A 22,179-nucleotide genomic window follows, 5' to 3' on the forward strand; every position below is an offset into this window, starting at 1 on the left:
CTTTAATGGATAAAGAAATACCACGGTTTGGCGCTGGATATGTGTATAAATCCATTTTGCTCCATCGCTGACTCGCTGTTTGCTTACACTAAGCGTAATGAATCATTAATTCACCGCTGTCACTTTGCAGCCCACAGTCACTATGAGCAGAATTACCTCCCGGTTCAGCAGAGAGGGGAGGCATCGCAGATATGGTGGATCTCAAACCTTTTTGCATTTTGTTTCGGTCCATGCTGGAAACCAGGGATCTGTTTATGAGCTGAATTGATGAAGTTGTTACACTGCTCTGGCTGCTGCGAGTTGTTTTGATCATGCTTCACACTTTCGTAATCCTATTGTCTTTTATTACTCTGCAACCTTTGGCTCATTTTGTTTACTTTTTCATTGTATAGGTACTTTTTAGATCAAGTATTCACTTAAACTGAGTTTCAGCACTTTAAGAAATTACTTTTTAGCCGTGGCGGGTAGAAGAGGAAATTCTGATTAAATTTATTTATATTTCCATAGAAGGTAAAAGAACTCAGTGATGGTATGGCTGAAGTACTGTAGCTGTGAGCAATGTACAGTTGCTAAATGTTGAGTGTTTTGAAGTTACATTTGTAATTCACTGTTACATATTCAAAAGCAGCCAGTTGGTAAAATACATAAATAACTTTAGAATCGATGAAACAACTTGAAATCTCAAATAATTCTGTTAACTTCTTATTTTAACCCAGTTAAAAACCAGGATGCAGACATTTCCGTGCAGTTTTCTGTATTTTCATGAAGAAAGTATTCTGCACAAACTTGGAGTGAAATAAATTTCTGCTTGAAAGAAACTCCTTGTAATCCTGTTAAACACCAAAGGAATGCTTCCAGCTCGCTGCTAATGGTTTAAAAAAATATTGTGTTTTGAAGACCCTCGTGCAGTCCTCTCTTAGTTTAGTGTTATGCATTTAATATTGCTTTCATTGTATGACATGTTTTTAAAACTGAGATAGTTTCTGTAGAGGATAAAAAAATAAAATAAAAACAGTCAGCAGACTGTGTGAATGAAATGCATACATTTGTTCTTAAAGCTGCAGTAACTTTTATAAAGTTGCTGCTTTTACCTTTTTAGGCTTTTGCTGTTGTACATGTTCCAGATTTTACTTTTTTTTTTTTTGCCTAAGAACTGTAACACATAAAAAAAAATACTGGTTTGGTAGAGCAAATAGTTTACAACAGAATATCGAGTTGTAAGTTTATTCCCATTTCTGCACAACCTTTAATTGTTTTGTGTCGTAGTTAGAAATGTGCATTATGGTTCTGCTGTTTAATGTGTTTATACACCTCTTGGTTTCTCTGCACTCTTTGAAAAATAATAGTAATAAAAAAATGTCATCTATTTTCACCTTCTATCTGCCATCCGCCAGTCACAGCAGATCAAGGGGAAATTTGTTTGCTTGCAATCTTTGAGTCACCTAACAGTTTTGTCTCCTGAAACATTCACTGTGAACGTGCAATGAATACTTTTTTTGTACTTGCATGCTTATTAGCAGCTGCTTTGAGTCAGTATATCACTTCTATTGTATTTATTTATTTAGTCATTTTTTTTATTTGATCTGTGTCTCTCCTGAAGCTCTGGCATTATTGAAGTTGTGTTCAAACTGTTTCTGATCTAATTTTTTATCTGATCAAGTTGTTTTTCTCCTCTCACTTTGACTCCTCTGTTCTGGCTTACTTATATGTGCTGCCAGTGGGGAGTCCTTGATTCGCCTTTAAGTGTTTAGATCCTACTGTTTGCGAAGTATCAGAAGGTCAAACTACACAAATAACTTGGCAAAAATCAAACAAATCGCCCAGAATGTTGTTCCCATGGTTATTAGAAAAGACAAACATTTTAGGATAATTTATATGTTTAATACTCTTCCTTTATAGAAGTTCCCCACAAGTCTAGTTAATATATGTTTTTGTTGAGACATCCAGTCGTATTCTCTGGTTATGTATAACCATGGGATACGTTTAAAAATTGCAATTTATTTTTGGAAGATTTTGTCGATGTCACAATATCTTTTAGGGACTGCAACATAAAGGCTAGAAATTGCTTTTCCCTTATAAATGACCTTCTTTATGCGAAGACAGAATATTTCCGAGTTGGCACGGCAACTTTGTCAGTGCAGTTGGATTCCTCTGCGTATGGATAACTCTTTGCGTCTTTCGGGACACAGCGATACAGCACCTTGTTTCTCAGAGCTAAATGGAAATGGAATGAGGCGCTCTGTTTGGCAGTCAGTGTTCTCCCATTTCTGATGACCGATGGTAGGAGAGAGATGAAAGACCCCAATGTAAAAAGCCGTACCTCTGCTTCTTTCCTCCCTTCTTCCTCTCCTTTCTTCCTTTCTGCCTCCTCACCTAGCCGCCGTTCATCTTTTGAGTGTCATCAAAGAATGCAAGGGAGGGAAAAAGGGGGTCTCCCAGTCCAGTTTATGTCACAGCAAATAAATGCAGCCTCGTCTACCTTCCTTTTCTCCAGTCTATGTACATTTCTCTAATTCAACTTTTCTTTCCACTGGGATACTTTACCAAGGGAACCAACAGAGTAACAACAAAGACAGGGTTGGCTGAGGGGAGCATATAAAAAGGGGGCTTTTTTGCTACTGAACTATTTTAGGTTTTGTTGCCATTGTGATGATGAAACCTTGAGTTACAGCTGGACTAAATAAGCATTAGGAATATTTCTTAATGTGCAGCCAGGATGAAGATGATTTAATAAGCAAGCTGTCCTCAAATGTAAATAAGGTTTAATGATAAGAAAATGAATGTCATTCTTGTTTTTACACCAGTATTGCGTTGCACTTCAGAATCTCATATAAAAACATGGATGACATAAAGTCTGTAAAACTATTAAAGTCATGGAAAACCATGGAATTACAAATTAGTGTCAATTACAGCAAGTAATCCAGATTTTGAGGCAGCAAACAGACGTAGACTATTACATTACCAGTACTATGTTTGACTGTCACTGTGATGTTCTTTTTCTGGATTTCCCAGTCAGATGTCATTGGATATATGCCTGGAAAAAGGTTACACATTAGTTTTCACGGTCCACAGAATATTCTACTAACCATATTGGTGATCATCAAGATGTTTTCTGGGATGGGCCTTTGTGTTAATTTTGGTCAGCAGTGCAAAAACACAAAATCTTACCAAGTATTTTTGGTCTAATTTCTAGTTCAAATATCTCAGTACACTTGAGATACAACAAAAATAACTTAGAAGTAACCTTCAAGCAAGATACAGAAGCTTGTTTTAAGTGAAAAAGTATTAGCTCCATCGGCATTTTTCCCATGTTAAACTGTCAATGGAACTAAAACTTTTTCCATCAATTTTAATGACTCACTTACTTAAAACAAGCTCCTACATCTTATTGAAAAGTTACTTGTCAGTTGGTTTTGTCGTATTTCAAGAGCACTAAGATATTTCCACTAGAAACTAGACCAAAAATACGTTCTAAGATTTTGTGTTTTTGCAGTTTTTGTGGTTACATCATGAACACTGAACTTACGTACTTGGTCCCATTGAGGTCTACTGTGTTGTGGATTTTGTTTTGGGCTCTTGTCTGGATGAGTCTGTGTTGCTCTTGTAGATACTTGGGTGGGATGTTCAAAATCTTCCACATTTTCTCCATTTGTGGATCGTGCCTCTCACTGTACCAAAACTCATTGATTGTACAGGTCAGACAGTGGTCAGTCTTGCAAGTAGCTATTGGATTTGACCTAAGCTTTCCAAAGACTATCTCATTGTCCACCATCCGCCCATCCATCTATCCATCCATCCATCCTGTTCACACCTCAGTGCCTCACACCTCTTCTTATGCAGTCGGTTCACACTCAGACCGTCTCTAATTGAGTTTTGGACAGCCAGCCAAGCCTCAAACGCTCCGTGTGAGATAAAAGAAATTTTGCATTACAACATCAAAGTGGTGCCTTCCCCCCCTCACACACATCCTCACACTATTTCTCTTCCACACTCACCAAAACATGATGAGATCAAATGAACATCTGAGGTCAGTGGAGCTCTGAAGGGTTAATGATCTGGAGACCATGCTCTGATTTTTTATTTATTTTTTATGTTTATCCACCCCCTGGGCTCATAACTACCCTCGACATGTGACTTATGTCCCTCTGAGTATAACTCATGCAATTTACCCGACAGCATGTTTATTTAAAACACTTGCATGAGTGTGTTTGATATGGATTTGACTTGTCTTAACACAGAAGAGCCAATATTTCACACTGCTTATTCAATCAGGATCAATAGTGTTAGACGTGCAGCAGGCTTCATTTTTGAAATGTGTTGCAGCCTGTCAGGTTTTGTGTAATTAAGGGGAGACTTAATTACACAAACATCAAAAACTCAATTTCATTTTAAAAAGTTGTGTATTTTTCTCAGTGCAACACATGGATTTATTTAAGAATATCCAGTCAAGTGTGTATTTGTGGCATCGCTGTTTTCTGTTCAGTTACATTTAAAGACTCTTCTGCGGCTTTATGAGGAACTTCATATCAGTCACAACCCCGGCGCTCTATTGACTCAGCTAAATTAAGTTGGGGATTTATATGCTGGGAGGAGTGTTTTATTTATTTTATTTAAATGGCCGTGAGTCATTTACATCTCAAAAGCCTCTCATCTCACATTCCATTCAGTTTAAAAGTTTCACGCACTCAGCAAGTCTTCCAAGCCGTTCGGAAGCCGTTTATTGCATTCTTAACCATTACTCGTCTCGCTGCCACCGGAGCTGACCCCCGATGCAGTAAAAATTCAAACTAATTTGTGGAACTGTGCTGTTTCTCATCAGAGGTGAAATCAGGGAGAATGTGCAGAACGTTAATCATTTTTTCTTGCGCACCCAATTGAACATGTTAGGTCCCTGTGTTTCTTCCTCTTGGCATTACAGTAATTCAGTGCAATAGTGAGAAATATTTGTAGATTACAAATAAAATAAACTGCTGTAAACTGGTTGAGATATCCATACAATTGTCTTTTTTTTAAAATTGTGAATAAAAGTGAAAACCAGTCTATATAAAAATCACATTTGTTAAATTTTGACGTTACTCTGTTTTCCTCATTAGACAATCTAATATATTTTTTTCTTCTTTGAATTAGCTCATTTATTTTTCATGCCTTTACTGTCATGTGCAGGGTAATGAAAGGGAGTTTTAGGGAGTGAGGTCTATCTGAACTATCATCAGGTAAGAAGTAAAGTTTAACTGGAACAGATACCCAGTCCAGACACCCACACTCTCTTTTATGTTTAACGTTGAATCATCAGTCAATCCAAAGTTCATGCTTTTCTATCAAGTTTTTTGTCGAATCTAAATCTCCATGGAAATGTTGGATAAGATTTGACATGCCACATTAACTGTTTACATATACAGGCGGTTATTTTTTTTAACTTAACTGCTGACGTATTTAACAACAAAGGCAGACTGGCTGTTGTCATCTTTAAAAATTGACTGCAAAAAGCAGAGATATTGTCTACATGTGGAATTAGATGTCTTTAAATAATTACTAAGCTGAAAGTGGTTTTTCTTTTAGCAAAGGTTTAAGGCCTAGCTGGTGTGTTGTCTTGCCCTTTTCCCTGGAAATATTACACAAGAATACTCACCAGCTGACAGTGGCAGATTATTTCCACCCTTTATTAGTTTTGTGACAGACAGAATATTTTTTGTGATGAAATGTGGAAGAAGCAGTCAAAGGTACTGTTCAAAGTTTTTTTTTTCTTTTCTCCTATTGCTCTTAAAATATTTCCAACACAAGAACAGACTCAGTATTAACCATTCTGATTTTAAAAGGTCCTTTATCTTCCTTTAAGCCTTGCAGAATTAAGCCCCGTAGTTCATCCAATCTGTCCTTGATTTCATGCTGTCTGCTCTCCGACTTTGTCTTGTTTTCATCTGCACCCTTAAAGCCTCATGAGCTTTATCAGGGCTTCTTCGCTTCCATCTGTTTCCCAATCAATTTGATCTCATTTCCTGCCAATTGGTCCACCTCCATGGGTTAAGGCTCATTTAATAGGAAGCGTTGCATGTTGAGATCATCAGCTGTAGTTACGGTGATGAGATCACCAACCTCTTTAGCGTTCGAGAAGCTTTTCTGGGTTTCAGTGTTAGAGGTAATTTGGATGGAGATATTTTGAAATGTGTGCTTGCATTAAGAAAAGGATGGGCTTTAGCAGATGGCTCATCTAATTGATCAATTTAACAAAAAAGAAAGTTAGTCAGGACAAACATGGAGTCTGCAGGTCAGTCCTTTGTTAAAAGTTTTCATTCTGGAGAAACCATCGAGAGACACTGCAACAAGTTAAATGTACAGTGACTCTTGAATCTTCATGCAGCTCTGTTAAAAGGTCAAATACTTGATACAATGGTAAATCTTGTACACTATACAGCATATCGTCACATGTATTATTGGAGAAAAGTAATTCATAGAGGGATACTTCCAGTTGTTTTGACAAATTCATATTGAAATGTCAAACTTTACACAGAAACATAATAATAAAACCCCAGATAATCTATTTATGCATTTAGACAGGAAACAGAGTTGTTGTTGGCTTCGTAGCAACCTCCCTGATCAGTGTAAACTCAAAGTTGAATCTATATCAAAAAGTGCTAGATTAACATCCTTCATTAATGCAAGTTTGTTAGACATTTCTTTTGCACATGAATAGTACACGACGTCCGTCATAATTATACATGTAAACACTTGTGAAATGATTTATGAAGTTTCCTTCTTTTCAGTCACAAAAACCTGGCCTCTCTTCAGGGGCGTGTGCGCTTTTGACAGCCATCGTAAAACAGGCGAACCTCCCAGTCTTCCGAATATTCCTCCTTATTGTTTTATTGCCACTCTCTTAAGCACTGTAAAATTTTATCATCATCTTACATTTATTTAAAACTACCCCAAGCATGGCGCCTTCCTGTTTTCTTTAAAGAGCAATCTGATACCCACGTGGCATTTGTCATGCTCTGCTGTCAGAGCTTCCGTCCTTATTCAAGTCCGACTCTGAAGTGCAGCAAGGCAGTGGGGTTTACAGAACAATCCTCTGTGTCCTCGCTGGAGTGCCAGCGAAATATATTCTTTCCTCTTATGAATTTTAGCGTGTGCTTTGATTCACAAAGTAGGGTGTTGAACAAGAGGAGACAGAGCAGGTCTGCACACATTATTAACCTCTCCCAATTTATATAAACTGGAAGAGACGCTGTGGAAAATCTTCTGGACTCCCAACAATCCACGTTGCCTAGTTGAGTTCCTGTAATTTAAGCTAAGCTGTTCTGGCCCCCTGACTGCGTGCAGTTGAGTTTTCCGGTTGATATACATAAACCAATTAGCAGGATATCTCTTTTCCATCCTTGTGGTTAGAAATCTATTTTTCTTCCTTTGCATTAGCATGCAAAAACTTTTTTTTAAATTTTTTTTTTATGCACAATCCTCTAGATCTAAACTATTCCAGAAAGTCTGCCTCCTATTTAGCAGGAAAAAAAGGATATTGATTTTGTGTAATTGCTGTATGTTATTCACAATGCAGAGCTGTGGTGTCTGCATGCTGTTCGCGGAGTAGCCGGTCTTATCAGCGGGAGCAGATGGAGAGCGTCCAAGTGAGAGGCTCAGTCTGGCTCCATGTATGTCATAAGTAAGAGGATGACCTTGGCTGAGTCTCAGCCACAGTTCAGCTGTAAGAAACACTTTGTTTCTGTCCTTTTCCTCCTGTCTTTCTGTTTGTGTCAGTGTTTTTACTTTACTCACACACACACTCACACACAAACTGCTTTGGTCTTAAACGTTCCTACATGAATAGCTGCAGCTAGAGACAAAATATACTCCTCCACTTTACCACAGTGAGGTGCAAAGGCTCTCCCTGTACATGCAGTTGATTAGAAAGCTAGTGGCATATTTTTTTCCAACTGTAAAACAATTTTTATTGGTTATAAAAAATTACTTTCGTGCCCGAAAGTTTTGTTCTATTCTTTTACTCCACAAGCACACATGAATCAAAAGCAGTTTTCAGAGAATCAGTTCTTCTTAGTAAGTCAAACAGTGAGCAAACGAGGATGTCAAGAGCTTTCCTGGTAGATTTATATTGTACTTAAGCTGGGCAAGATAAGAGACTCCATTTCGGAAGTAGAGAGATTTGAAGTTGTCGTGACTTTTGTGCTGTTTATGTTTAATATGAACAGTCCAGCCTCTCACATATGAGTTGTTGCAGCAACAATGTTTTCTTTTACTGATAATGTGCAGTAATTGACAGTCTTCTCTGATAACTTAGGAAAAAGAACAGAAGATTCATTTTTCACGTTTCAGACATGGACTTTAATCCCGTCTAATAGAACATGATGGGCTACAACAGTCCATGTGATACTTAAATGTAGCAGAGCAAAGTATTTTGGTTGGACATTTTGGCACGAAATAGATTGAATGCAGACAAAAATCAAAAACCATTTAATCAATCAATCCATCCATCCATCCATCCATCCATTTTCTAACTCCCTTGTCCCTCGTTGTGTCAGGAGAGGTGCTGGTGTCTATCTCCAGCTAACGTTCGGGGCAAGAAGTGGGGTACACCCTGGACAGGTCGCCAGTCTGTCGCAGAAAACCATTTAACCCTAAATTTAAAATCTCCACCTGGATATTTTTGCTTATTTTAACTGTCCACACTTCTCTAAATGTTCTGTGGGTAAATATATTTGCCCATTTATCCATGGTAACTGGAACTTTCAAAATCTAGCAAGTTATTTGCGCAATTTACCATCTATTAAAAGAACGCCCCCAATTTCACTCCCTGCTATTATGTTAAAATAATAACCCGATATTGGATGAAAAGCGCATCGTCTCCCCTTTCAGAAATCGTTGGAATTTTTCAGATAGCACAACATGTGGTGGAATTACGGTACTGCAAATTTGACTGGATCGCCAGCGCTCCAATTAGGGCTAATAGGGTTAATCTGGGCAATAAAATTGACAAAAATATATCCTTATGTCTGATACATTTCCTAAACTTTTAGGTGCTTTTTGCACAGACATGCTTCAACCCTAGTTTTTAGAGTAGCGTGGGCTCCCGATACACAGAGGCCGTAGTCCTCGACGTGGCCGTTGTGAGTTTAATAACTGTCAGTGGCTCTAGTGCCAAAAATATCTTTGAACAAAATGAATAAAATTGAGAGGTGAGAGGTTTTCTTCCTTAGAGTAATTCATTATGAGACTGGGAATTAAAACTTTATGACGCCTTATCGCTCTGCTTTACACAAGACTTCTTCATATATACTGTATGACAAATTACTGCTGTGTTTATCTGGGTAATAACCGTCTCATAACATTGTGGGAACGTCTTCGTCATTACTTGGATATGCCGTGTCATTTGAGGCTCAGATCAAGTCTCAGCGCAGATTTAAAGTGGAAACTTGAAAACGGTATTTGTATCGCTCGGTCCACCTCACGGCTCACTGGAAAACACCCCTGCAGACCCAGCTTAGCTTTAGAGCAGATAGGCCAAGCGAGGTTGTCAGCATTAAGATGAGGCACTCCATCCTGCTAGGATGCCTTAAAATAGGATGCAGCTGAGGAAATATTTAAATTCTACGTGGTCTCTTATTTGTCTGTGTGCAGCGAGTGAAAATGTCAGTAGTGGAAAAAAACAAAACACAAAAAACAAAGATGTCTTTTAGAACAAATATTTTACACATTGACCTTTAGGATATAATTTGTATTTGCAATACAGAACATACAGTGTTCATTTGCTTAATGTTTCTAAAGGTGTTGAAAATAAAACGTTATTTAAAAATTAGTATCAAGCCCCAACTCTCTCTTCTCTTCCACTTCATAGCCTTTTTTTCTCCACTTAAACCAGCTTCCACTTTTTTTTTTTTTTTTTTTTTTTTTTTTATTAAATGTACTTTCAGTCTGGGAACAGCTCCATTACTTCTGATTATTTTTAATGGCAGGCTCATTCTTTTGTAGTGCATTCATATTTGTCTCTCAAGACTTGAAGACTGTTTTAATGAGCTCTCAAAAGGTCTCCTTCCTTAGCCCTTGGCTACATCCAGCTATGTGCAGCAGGCAACTCTAGTAGACCCAGACTATATAAGGCATGAACACTTCCCTAGACATGAAGACATGCCATTCTTCCCTTTGACAGATATTATCCAGTGGGGAATGGTAGACTCATACCTCAAGCAGAGCTTTGATTAAAATGCATTAGAGAAACAAAGAGTAAAGATTTCAGCAATGCTGCAATGTAAAGGTATATTGCAAGGAACGCATAAAAGATCATCATAGACACTAAAAAAATGACGCTTGAATGGCAAATGGAAGATTTTATTTATTTTTTTGCTTTGCTTTATGATGAAAAATGTATAATTCCTCGTTGGAGAGAGCAGCCATTTTGGCTCAAGGCAAACGTTCAGAGTGTCATAGTTCTTCCCTCCTGTTCATGTTTGACTCCGTTTTCAAATGCAGCAATGCTATAGGTATTCCACTTCCTAATTTGGACATATGCTTTTTAACACATTCGTTGTTTTTTTTGTCTCCTTTCTTCCTCCCTCCCTGTCTGCCTCCAAGACACTATGATCCGACTGAAAGAAGATAATCGTGTACCCCCGGTTGACAGCTTAGACACCGAAAAGCGCTCTGCTGAAAGGTGACCTCCAGACTCTTCACCTCCCGGCAGCGTTTGGTGAGTTACCCATGAGAGAAAAACGGAAGAAACCTCTTGTATTCACAAATGACACTGTCATCTCTGTCAGCTGTCTGTACCTTCAGGGCATTTTCCTAATGTTCACGTTCACAATATTTTAAATTGCACTGTCAAAAACAAAACCCATTATATAATGGTGGCTTTTATTACCACCTCCCTTTCTTTTTAGAAAGAAAATCTAATGAAGATTCAGGTTTTTTTAACCATTTGTTGAGTCATGTAATGTTAAGTAGAATTGATGTTTTTGCCTGTAAAGTGGTAACTTATATTGAAGGATGCATCTCTGCCGTACAGTGAATTACACAGTAGACAATATGAATCATGATGTTTTTGGTCAACAAGGAGGAAAACAGTAAAATATGGGTTAAGCAAAATCACAATATGTAGCAAGTTCATCGCAATTACATATTTTCATGAGATCGTTCATCTTTATCATTCATTTATGGATTATTACTCTCATTTTGGGTCACTGGCGTCCCAAAAACTTTTTTTTTTATCCCTTTCCAGACTGATAGATATGAATGACATTTTTTCTCATCTGTTCTTAAATGTCAGTAAATGTAGGCATGATGAGTTGCTATTTGAGCTCTTTCACTCTACTTTATGTTGTCAGAGCCTGTATTCAAATCCATTTCTTGACTCTAGTGGTTTGACGCGAATTGGGCTGGCTATTGCTGCTGAAATAAAACCAACATAATCACAGTTAATTTGTGTTTTAACAAGGGGTGCGATTATAGTTCCACATATGGCCTTGTTGGTTTGATAACGTTTCCTGACTCAAATTATCTCTTATGCTAAAATTTGTTTGATGATTTGAAACACGAAGGTGTGCCAAAAAAAACAAACAAACCAAAAACCAAGCAGTGAATCTATTAAGGGGCAAACGTTTTTTTCAACAATTTATTTGACGCATCTTGTCATTTGCAACTATGCAACAATGTTTTGGTTTTTGTCTCATCTAAAATAAACTAAAATATAACTTGGTTGACTTCAAGATTTATGACAGAATCAAGTCCGGTACTGATATTTTTTTTATCAAACTTCTTACTTTTCTATAGTATACATCTATTGTTGATCTTTTTTTTAACAATTGTTCTTTGCTAAACATTCCCCTAAGTTACCATCGTTTTAAATAGTTACCATCGTTTTAAATAAAAAAAATGAGTCCAGGCATAAAAATGAGCTCTTTTGAAATAAATGGAAGAATGTTCTGCTTGCAGTTTAGATGCAAATTATGCTCAATCGTTCATATAACTAACAATATCAAATAAAATACCACAATCTTGAGTAGTGCTTGACATGTGTTTTTGTCTTACGTCTCATTAATTGGGTTGGAACTTTGATAGAGGGATCTTGTTGTCTAGAAGATCAGCGGTTTGAGTTGGTATTCTCGCCGTGTGTCTAAAGTTTTTATATGTTGCTTCAGTGTCCTCCCAAAGTCCAAAAATTATACATGTTAGATTTGCTTGTGAGTCTAAATTGACCGAAGGAAAAAGCAAATGCGTGCATGATTTGCTGTCTGGTCTTTCTTTGTAATGTGCTTTGGAGGTACCATTTTCTTGCCTGATGGTAATTGTAAGAAGCTTCAGTCCTAAAGCAACTCTGAACAATACAATATAATACTCAGTGAACAATACAACTGGTCTGGACTTTAACCTTACATTGCTTTAATTCCATCTCTGGGATTTGCACATTCGTCTACAAAGCACCCACCAAATTTGTCTGTGCCTAAAAAAAGAAAACAGCAATGGGAAGCAATCAGTTGTTAAAGACTTCATTTGTCTCTGAGCTTGTGAAGTCTTTAACAAGCTCAGACTTACTCCCGCTGTTACTTCCTTATCAAAAAAGTACACAAAAACTCACCCTCACCCGGAAGTGACCCCCAACCTTTTTTGGGTGATTTGAAACAATCATAAAAGTAGCTGAAGAAATTTTCTTTCTTTCACACTGATGTGATATAATCACTGTGATGAGGCAACTAGGGGAACATACAGACCCAGAAAGTATGCAGGCCTTGATTAAACCAAAATTAATTGATTTGAAAAGAGAACAACAGAAATGATGTTAAAGCCAAAGTATAATTATTACATCAGAAGTATCAGGCAGTTCCTTAGCAACTGAATTAATACATGAGCTGCAAGCAAAATTGGAGACGCCAGGGTTTTGGACGCAAGCTTTAAAATTATACTTGTGAACTTGCAGAAATACATTCAGTTATTTCTGTGATTGACTTGTGGCTGAAAAAAAACATTAATAAAAAGACTCATCAAGGTCTATTTGGAGCTGATGTGGACCGGAAAGTAGGAAAATGTACCTTTATGGAGTATTTCCTCGGCTTTATTTTGCTCCGACTCAACATTTCTCTTATCTGTACAACTGTTCACATTCATCAGCACCTCTTAAAATTATGAAATGGAAGCCTTATACTTAAATAATCCTTCAACGCAATGTGACACTGAAAAAAACAACTCTCTAACAGTGGGCTTTGGAGATTTTCTTTTGCTAGTAGTCCTCACTGTATGCAGCACTGAGATAAACTTCCAGTTTCAGTTCCAGTTGGCTTAAACTATGATTACTACTCTAGATGTGAGCAACTTCAGGTCTGGATTCATTTTCTTCTAGCGATTTCCTAGAAGATCAACACATACCTGCCATACATGAAAGTCATGTTCTCATGCGTTTTTGCATTTTGAGGAGTAATAATGAGAAATGGTCTGCTCTTCCATGTTATATTTATTCCCTAGGAAAGTAAAAGTCACCTTTTACACAGTCTAAATATAATAATCTTATACTGAAATAATATTTCTATCATTCTAATGAGAGGGCATGTCTTTTTTGAACGTTGTAGGTCTGGTATTGAATTAATGATTGATATTAAGCATTAATTTGAAAGTAAGGAATGCCAAGTAATAATTGTTGCAGTCAAAGATACACAGAAATGTTAACTCAGGCAAGTTACCCAACGGGGAAAGAACATCTATTATTGAAGTAATGGGTACACAGTAAATGCTGCCACTTTGTAGATGTCAGTGGGTTTACGGTTTGTCACCCAGCATTTCCCTGAGTGAGGGTACACCAGCAAGAGTGGTTAAAAGCACTCAAGCATCAGACAGACTTCCCTCAGTGCACTTGTAATTTGGGTTTGTGGTAGCACAAGGCCCAGACGCGGTTATATAAGAGATAATAACAAATACAGTTTTGTGCAAGTGTGACAGGACACATTAACAATGGTTGTCCACTGTTTATTCTTCTTGTCGTTAGAAAAATTATTTAAAGATTTTTTATTATGACTCACTGTATATGGTGAAGAAGTGTTATTGGTTCTTTTCTAATTTTGGGTTTTAAGCACTTTTAAAATGTTTGTTAAGGATAAGTCAGAAGTGTTTGACATTTAATTTTCACTTTTTTGTGCTATACATAAAATATCTGCCATTCGCAGATATTATACTGCTTTGTTAGAAACAACCAATCAGAGCCAGGAGGAAGGTCTTAGCGCTGCCAATCAGGCTTGTGTATGCTACACAACAGAGAGTGTTTCCTTTAAGCTGGTGTTTTGTTTTCCACACCATGATGGCCCCATGTTTTTCTTGACAAATTATTGAGTTTGTCTTTTTTATTTATTTACTTTTTAACAAAGGTAAGAGAACAAACAGGATTTTTTGACACTATTATGAAAGAAAAATATTTCTCTGTCACCTCAATAAAATTTAATCAAAGTCTCATTAATGCTTTTTGAACCACATAAATGGTATGATTAAATTATTTTTGAAACTTTCAATCTGTACTTTTTAGAACCTCTTTCCAATAAAAAATAACAAGAAGTGTCATTCAACCCAACCACTCTCCAAAAAAAAAAAAAAAAAAAAAAATTTATATATATATATATATATATATATATATATATATATATTTTTTTTTTATTTCTTAGTTTTGCAGTGTGCTGCACTTCAGTGACATTTTGTTAAGGAAAATTTCATTTAAAGGAAATTGTTGAAGTCTGTAGGCTAAATCACGGGGTAAAAATTCAGCTAAACCACAATCAGTCTGCTTAAGCCAATAGGAAGTTATTCCATCAACTTTTTTAAAGGACCTCGCTAAGTCTCTATTATTATTCCTCTGAATTTAAGCTGGAAATCCGTCAAAGTGGAACTGATGAAGGGATTGTGAGAATAAAAGGTGAATTATAGTGAGGGATCCAGTCCACAGGGACTTCATTAGCTAGTCAGGGCTCCGTATTATAATACTTCAAACATTGTAAAGCCCTATTTGGTATTCAGCTCCAGTTCTCAGGGACTCAAATTCACAATTAATGACTAATCTTAGTCCTTTAATAAACACATAAATAAACACGGGTATTTGTACTGAGGTCTCTCTGCTGGAGAAAAAATTATAACAAGCATAGTTTTTTTTTTTTTTTTTTTTTTTCTGTCCTACCAAAAGAAACTCTTCAACAAATGGCTATCACTGTTTAAATTCCTCTGAAACCATGTTGGTGTTTAGAAGCATATCAATCATAATTTATGGCTTAAAACATGATTTAAGTCATTTGAAATGCACTATATACAACTTGACATTTCTTTGCACAGGAGCACAGCAACACAAGGCACGATTGATCAGGTTCACTGGTGTTAATGGTCATTTTCCTGTATAGCTTTCATTTTCATAATGGCCCTTCAATACAGTGGGATCAGCATTGACGGATATATTTAATAAGAAATCTTCGCATCAAAGATTAAGCACAACTTTCTCCCTTGCAAAGTGTGGCACCTTTGCCAAAACATGGACCATCACTGTTTTTGAGCACAGTTTTTTTTACACTTTTGTGAATATCTAACTAAAATATCGGACTCCTCTTCATTTTATTCCTAGAATCCTTTCATCTTCTGCATGGTTGGTGAAACTTTGCTTTTTTTTAATAGCGGCTAAAGTGTTTGCCAAATTATCTTATACACATAAGGGCATAAGGGACCTTGTTAAAACAATCACACCACTTGAACGTAACTTCTGTTACATTACACCCACAAACTCTATGTATTATTTCTGATTTTGCATGACTGACTTAAGCAAATTATGGGATTTCTGATGAGGTCTGGTGTGAAACAGTTAAAAGATTATGAACAAATTTGCAAAGTGCCTTGTATTACTCAGTTATCTCTGGAAACAACGTATTATACATGCTGCTAAACGGAGCTGCATCGCTGGCATGCATATTTTATTCATTATGAATTAGTTTTTATGTGTGTTTTGTTGTTGGAACCCAGGTTGCAATAAAATTCATATTGCTTCATAGAAAAGCAGTGGTTACAAAGGATGCTATATTTATTTTGTATTTGAGTATCAACAACATTATGGAGAGTATGATTTAGTCCGTGCTGGTTTTTATTAACACTCCTGTTAGAAAAAAAGGTATTAGGAACAAGTCAAGACAGAAACAAATCAGAGACAGATACTGACAAATGTTTGTTTCAAGGATTTTTATTTTATCAAGGAGTGGGATGAGTTTACAAATTCACTCTCTGTCTGCAGCAGAAATTAACTCACCTAAATAGTTTGTCTTAGCAGTGTTGAATATGGGCGCCCTGCAAACCTGTAAAAGCATCTCATGCAATTCAGCACAGAGGACAATACATTTCTGAACAAAGCTGCAGACAGCAAAAGTCATCAAAAGGTTACATTGACCTTTCAGACAGATGTCTCAGAGCTCTAAAGGTAAATGAGCATAAAATAACATTAATGAGTAAATGGTACACCAAAAACAATTTAATTATTAATTATAAAAAGAATCTTAATATTATGAGCAAAAAATGGAAAGTGGATATAAGAGTAGATACATATCAAAACTGAATATAGTAAAATGAGTAAAATACATGAAGTTTTAAATATTACAAAAAATAATAACCTACATAATGTTTTTCCACAGCTTTACATTATGTTTTCTAAAACTTCAACTCACTTCCATTAGACAAAGGTTCTGTCAATGAGAGGACCAAAAGTCAGCCAAACTGGACAGCCTCTGGAATACATAGATGAAAAGGTTGGGGAGAAGACAAAATGAATCGTTCCATCTCCAGGCCGAGGTGAGAGATAAGTAAACCTGATTCATTCACCTCAACTTATCTCACTACTAAATGTTACATGAGCTAATAAAAAACATCCTATTTTACACCCAATTTACTCTGAGCATACACAAGCTCTCAGAAAAGGCACAAATATTATGGCAACATATTACTAACTATTTTATGTTCTTATACTCAGTACCTTTCAGTTTGCAAATGTATTTGTGCCATATGTGTCATCTGCATTTGGGGACAATATTGAGCTTGAAAACCACACAGAATGGTTGCAGAGATGGAGCTGCCCTGTGGGTAAGCAGTGAAGCCTATGTGTACAGATTGAAGATGTCATGGGTATTAAAGAAAGGAGAAGAATCACAGCTGGGATGGTGCAGAACCACAGGCGTGACATTGTGTCTGATGACTTTTCATGCTGGAGTCAGAACTCATAGCTACTGTCATGTAAAAATGAAAGCCGTCTCAGTCCCACCACGAACAGCCATGTTAAAAAAAAGAAAGTACACCCTCTCTCGGTTGGTGGTTTGTGATAGTCACAATACTGATGAACTGAGCCAGGTTTGACATTGTAGCTATTTCAAATAGCTTTTAAGAAACAATAATAAAACGTATGCCACAAAAAAACAGACATGAACAAACTAGAAGTTAATATTAGTGCATTTTATTTTGTCATTATTTTTGCTACAGAAGCTGAAACATGTTGAGTTGTCCTCTTAACAGTAGCATTTATTAGTTATCTGTAAGTTTTGAATGTTTCTAAATAGGTTGTTTTGCAGTTTTTAATTTGTAGGAATAGCTCAATGCGTAGTGTAATGAGTTTGTGTTCTAACTCTGTATTTTCTGAGATCTTGGCACCTGGTATATTGTAGTTTGGTTTTGAGCTGTGATGCATATCTAATCTACTCGATCTATGACTACTCTAATTAAATTTAGCTTTGGCTCAACTTTTTGTCTTTATTTGTCACTGTATTGTCACTATGATATCCTCTTTTCCTCAGACTTTTTTTTTGTTGTCAAAAAGAAAAGAAAACTGAACAATTGGTTTTAACAATTAAAAGCTCGATCAGTGTTTTTATGGATTTAATAAAAATATAAAAACACAATTTACTGTATGACATTAGGAAAACTGCTATGTGTGATGATGTTTGGTATTTATAAGACTTGTGATTATTAATTAAATACCTAACTCCATAGTGTTAATCATTTGGTCTTTTGGTTCATTGCAGGTTCTTAATGACTTTTCCACTTCATGACCACAGATTTATGCTGCATTAATCAACAGGCCTCACCAACCATATCACAACCATACAGCGCTTGAATTCATGGTTCATAAATAATTACCTATTATACTATTAGATAGGTATACTGTTAATTTATACTACTCAACTTGTTCTTTCCCTCTGTTTTAGTGCTGTGATGATGATCTCGCCATATCAATAAATGTGTTGTATCTTGTTCTGTCCCAAAATAAATAATTTTCTTCATTACATCAGATTTCAAACATGTCATATATACGATGTAAACAACCCTCAAGCTCTCACTTGCTTTAAATAGAAATTGAAAGTAGTCTTTTGATTGGCCTTGCACTTTCTATTGTTTTAATATATCCATTAAATTCCATTGGTAACATTTGAAAGTAAACTTGTATTTGGAGGCCTAAAGAAAACTATATTTTTGTTTGAGTGAAATTTCTTTCTCCTTCGTTCTTTCTCTCCCTCCTACCCACAAAATTCCCTGCTCTATTATTCCTTCCATTTTAGCTGCCAGAAAACACAGTACCTTCGACAGACACTGTGCAGATGGACCTTTCCAGCTTCTCTCCTGTGGCATAAATATATTTTTATGAGTGGTTTCGATTTTTGCAGTTCTTCGGTCAGTTTGAAGGCATGTTTTCTTTTTCTTTCCCTGTGAGGCACAGAATGGTTTAGCTGGAAAAAAAAAACAAACAAAACAAAAACAACAACAATTCCCAACCTGTTCTCAGTTCTGAAAACATCTCACAGACCTTCAACTCTGTCTTGGCACAACACGAATCTTACTGGACTTATACACTGACCTTCTATTTTGGCCTCAGCTGCAACTTAAAAAAAGTTTTGTCTTATAGGTTAGACACACATAATGACATATTTTCTTTTCTTTACAGTCATGGAAACTGAAACTACACAACAGAATAATTTAATCCAACACCAAACCGCTAATTTCAGGGGTTAATTTATAGTGATGTTCTTCATTCTAACGTGGACATTTTATTAGCCGTTGGTGACTCAATCACACTGCAAGTGTTATTTTAACACTAAAAGTTATAAGGCGACACAAGTTGTCACTGTACACTGCCAGCTAGAGAGAAAAGTTTATTCCATGATTTTAGTGCTTACTTTTAGTTTGAAGCAGGATACTTATATAGCCTCATGTGGGATGGTTGTTACATTCTAATTCATGCACAGTCTATAGCAGACAGGTTGTTGAGAATTGCATTGATTCCAAATACATGAAACTGTGAAGAAAATGTACGTGTAATAAACAGGAAAGCATGTGGTTTGGGCTCTGGTCTAAACAATCAGATGAAACAGGACATTATTGGGGGGAGAAAAATAATCCTGCTTCGCATTGCATAAGTAGTAATTCAGATGGAAAGAACTGCGTTTGGTGGAGCTGGACGGTATGGCTGTTGTGCAGGGAGAGGAAGGAGTAGCTGCTGGTTTGAGTGGGTGAATGCCATAGAGCTGAAAGTGTGACAGCCTTGGTGGAGTCACTTGGCAAACTGAAGAGTTATGCTGTGGAGACACTGTGATAAGCAGCAAAGATGAAGGTCTGGATCTGATACCCAGGGAAAGGAGAAAGAAAGAATGCACACAAAATATATACCTGTAGAAAAATCCATGCTAGCGTCACATTTTTGAGTTTACAGATTTAAAAGAAAAGTGCAGCTAGATACTGCTGTAACATAAGTTGTCAAGCTTCAATATTTGAGCACAAATGGTCTAAGAGTGAAGTACTTGACCTGTCTGTTATAAAGGAGCTAACATCTCCTTTATTGGAGATGATAGCTAAGACTTTCACTAACAATGTTTTTAAATCCTACTCCACTGCAAAAATGAAGAAATTGTTGTTTTTCTGTCCATTCAAAGAATAATGCAGACAGATGTCAGTCTAGACATGGGCAAAGATGGCAGAAACCTAAAAGCCCATGGCATCATTTGCACTAAAATGTGATTCTACATTTTTTGAATAAGAGTGGATGAATACACACTTATCAAAATTTTACTTGTAAAATTTACAAGGCAATAATTATAAGCCTTTTTGTGTTGGTTTACCATATAAATTCTCATTAAGATGCATTAGCATTGTGCTTGTATCATGGCAGAACCATTTTGAGAGATATGAATAATTATGCAAACACTGTACAAGACACATATCTACAATATTATTTTATTTTATAATATTTTATCCTAGTTTTTTTTATTTTTATAAAAATTTTATTTCATAGAGGAATCTTAATTGAGAACTCATAATACTGGTAAAGATTTTCACTCTTGGTGAACCAAAATCAAGAACAAGAGGGAAGATGGGTCTGTGTCATTGAGTTGAACTGATACAGTTAGCCTTGGTTTGCCAATGGACTTCAATGAAGTGAGCAATGAAGATTGCTGTTTGCTAGTCAAACCATCAAAGGTCCTGAAATATATGACTAATATCTAAACATTTTACTGTGGACGTAGCAGTGAGTGCAGTCAAGAAAGCAAACCTTACCTTGACCTGCGCCAATCGCTTTGAGTGCAGTATGTTCTGTTTTTTTTAGTTGAGGGCACATTAGAGAGACAGATAGGCACATGCAACCAACAACTGAAACTCAAAGCTGACCTGATAGTTAATGAGTGAAATACCCTTTCTGATTTTTGAAAATTATGCCAAAAACATTTCAGTTCTTTGTGTTCCCTCAGGAGTAGCCAGGATAAGGCAAGTGAAGCACCACAGCCTTGACGACTTGTGCAGGAAACTCAAAGTTTGTTACAGAAAACTCAAAGTTTTTCACTCTGTGCGCAGTCCGGCAGGGTCACACTTACCCTGTGTGCGCTTTTATGAGGGGTTTTTTTTTTGTGTGTGTTTTTGAAAATTGGTGGTCTGACAGGTTACACCTTCTCCCAAATTAGTCAGAAAAGATAAATGAAACAGAACCTTGAAAATTAATGGTCATATCTTCTTCATTTTATCTTTTGAACTTCTGTCTAAGCAGTTTAATTATTTGGAATACGCAACTGCACAAGAATCTTCCAATTTTTAAGTCTGTGATAAATAGCAAGCCATGCGTCATAGTAGGCTGGTGAAGAATTGCTGAACTGTATCTCCTGGATGTTGTTTCTGGGATGTGCATCATTGCGATGATAGATTATGACAGTTTCCACATTTGCTAACCTCTGAGAGGCAGTTAAGCTTCTAGACTTCCAGCTTTGACCAAGAGACAAAATCCCAGGTGTTTTATTCCATAAACAAGCCAAGCCAAACAAAGGGAACGTCATCCTTTTGACATTTAAGTCTCAGACTCAAAGTCAGAGAAGTAACTTAATTCTAATAATTTTTTGTTTACCTGTACTGTAAGTCCTCTCTTCGGTCACCTATATAGGACATTCTGCTGGGGTTTTTTGTTATCCGACAATTGTATTGTTATTGAGCTGGTGGTCTAAATGAGAATTTATTTTATCTTTTTCTCAAAACAAACTCTCATTTATTTTTCTGTCAAACTGGACATTTCTAATTTTCATCTTGGATGTTCATTTCTGCCCTATCCCACTCGTCTCCTATACCTTGTTCCCTGTTCTGCTTCCTTCATTTCTCTTTTACCAGGCCATTCATTGTGTATTGGGTGTCATTCTGGTGTGATGCATTGTGCAAATTGTAATCCCCGGATTTGGCTCCCGTTTGATAGCAGTCTACTTATTCTGGGGTGGAAGTGGGGTGTTCTATGAGCCAAAATTATGTGTAAGCATGTGTTTAATTTCATAGAGGGATTTACAAACACAAATTATTGTTTAATTTAAAACCATATAAAGTACTTTTTTTCCCCCTTTTCAGAAAATGAGTAAATTCTATGTTTTTTTGTCAGCCTTTTGGACATTACCACCTTGTTTCTGATGCTAATGTTTATTTGTTTCTAATTTTAACCTCATTTGCAGCGAAACATTTCTGTTTTAGGAATCCAGCTGTCTGAAGATCAAAATTGATGATTCTGGCTTTAATTAGTATAGCCTGTTTTAGTGATATCAGCAATTCTTTACAGGCTATGCTAATCTGTGCCAGAATCAGCAATGCAATTGGGATGGATGCATGTCTCCATGATATGAACTTAGATGGTTTTCTGGCACTGATGACACCTAACCCAGCAAACCCAAAGCAATTTAT

The 22,179-nt window shown here is 36.5% G+C and overlaps 1 protein-coding gene across 4 annotated transcripts in view; it reads left to right on the top strand.

The window, feature by feature from the left end:
- chrm3a (cholinergic receptor, muscarinic 3a) overlaps positions 1 to 22,179 on the top strand; it is an 81,501-nt gene that overhangs the window by 16,604 nt on the left and 42,718 nt on the right. For 3 of the 4 annotated variants that reach the window (XM_044135710.1, XM_044135712.1, XM_044135708.1), the window contains one exon: positions 10,576 to 10,690. The gene's annotated coding sequence lies outside the window, so the exon portion shown is untranslated. Of the gene's footprint in view, positions 1 to 7,549; positions 7,697 to 10,575; positions 10,691 to 22,179 lie in introns of all 4 variants that reach the window. The other variant, XM_044135711.1, reaches the window with a different exon arrangement.

Source organism: Gambusia affinis, linkage group LG13, assembly GCF_019740435.1.
Source record: "Gambusia affinis linkage group LG13, SWU_Gaff_1.0, whole genome shotgun sequence".
Classification (NCBI taxonomy): domain Eukaryota; kingdom Metazoa; phylum Chordata; class Actinopteri; order Cyprinodontiformes; family Poeciliidae; genus Gambusia; species Gambusia affinis.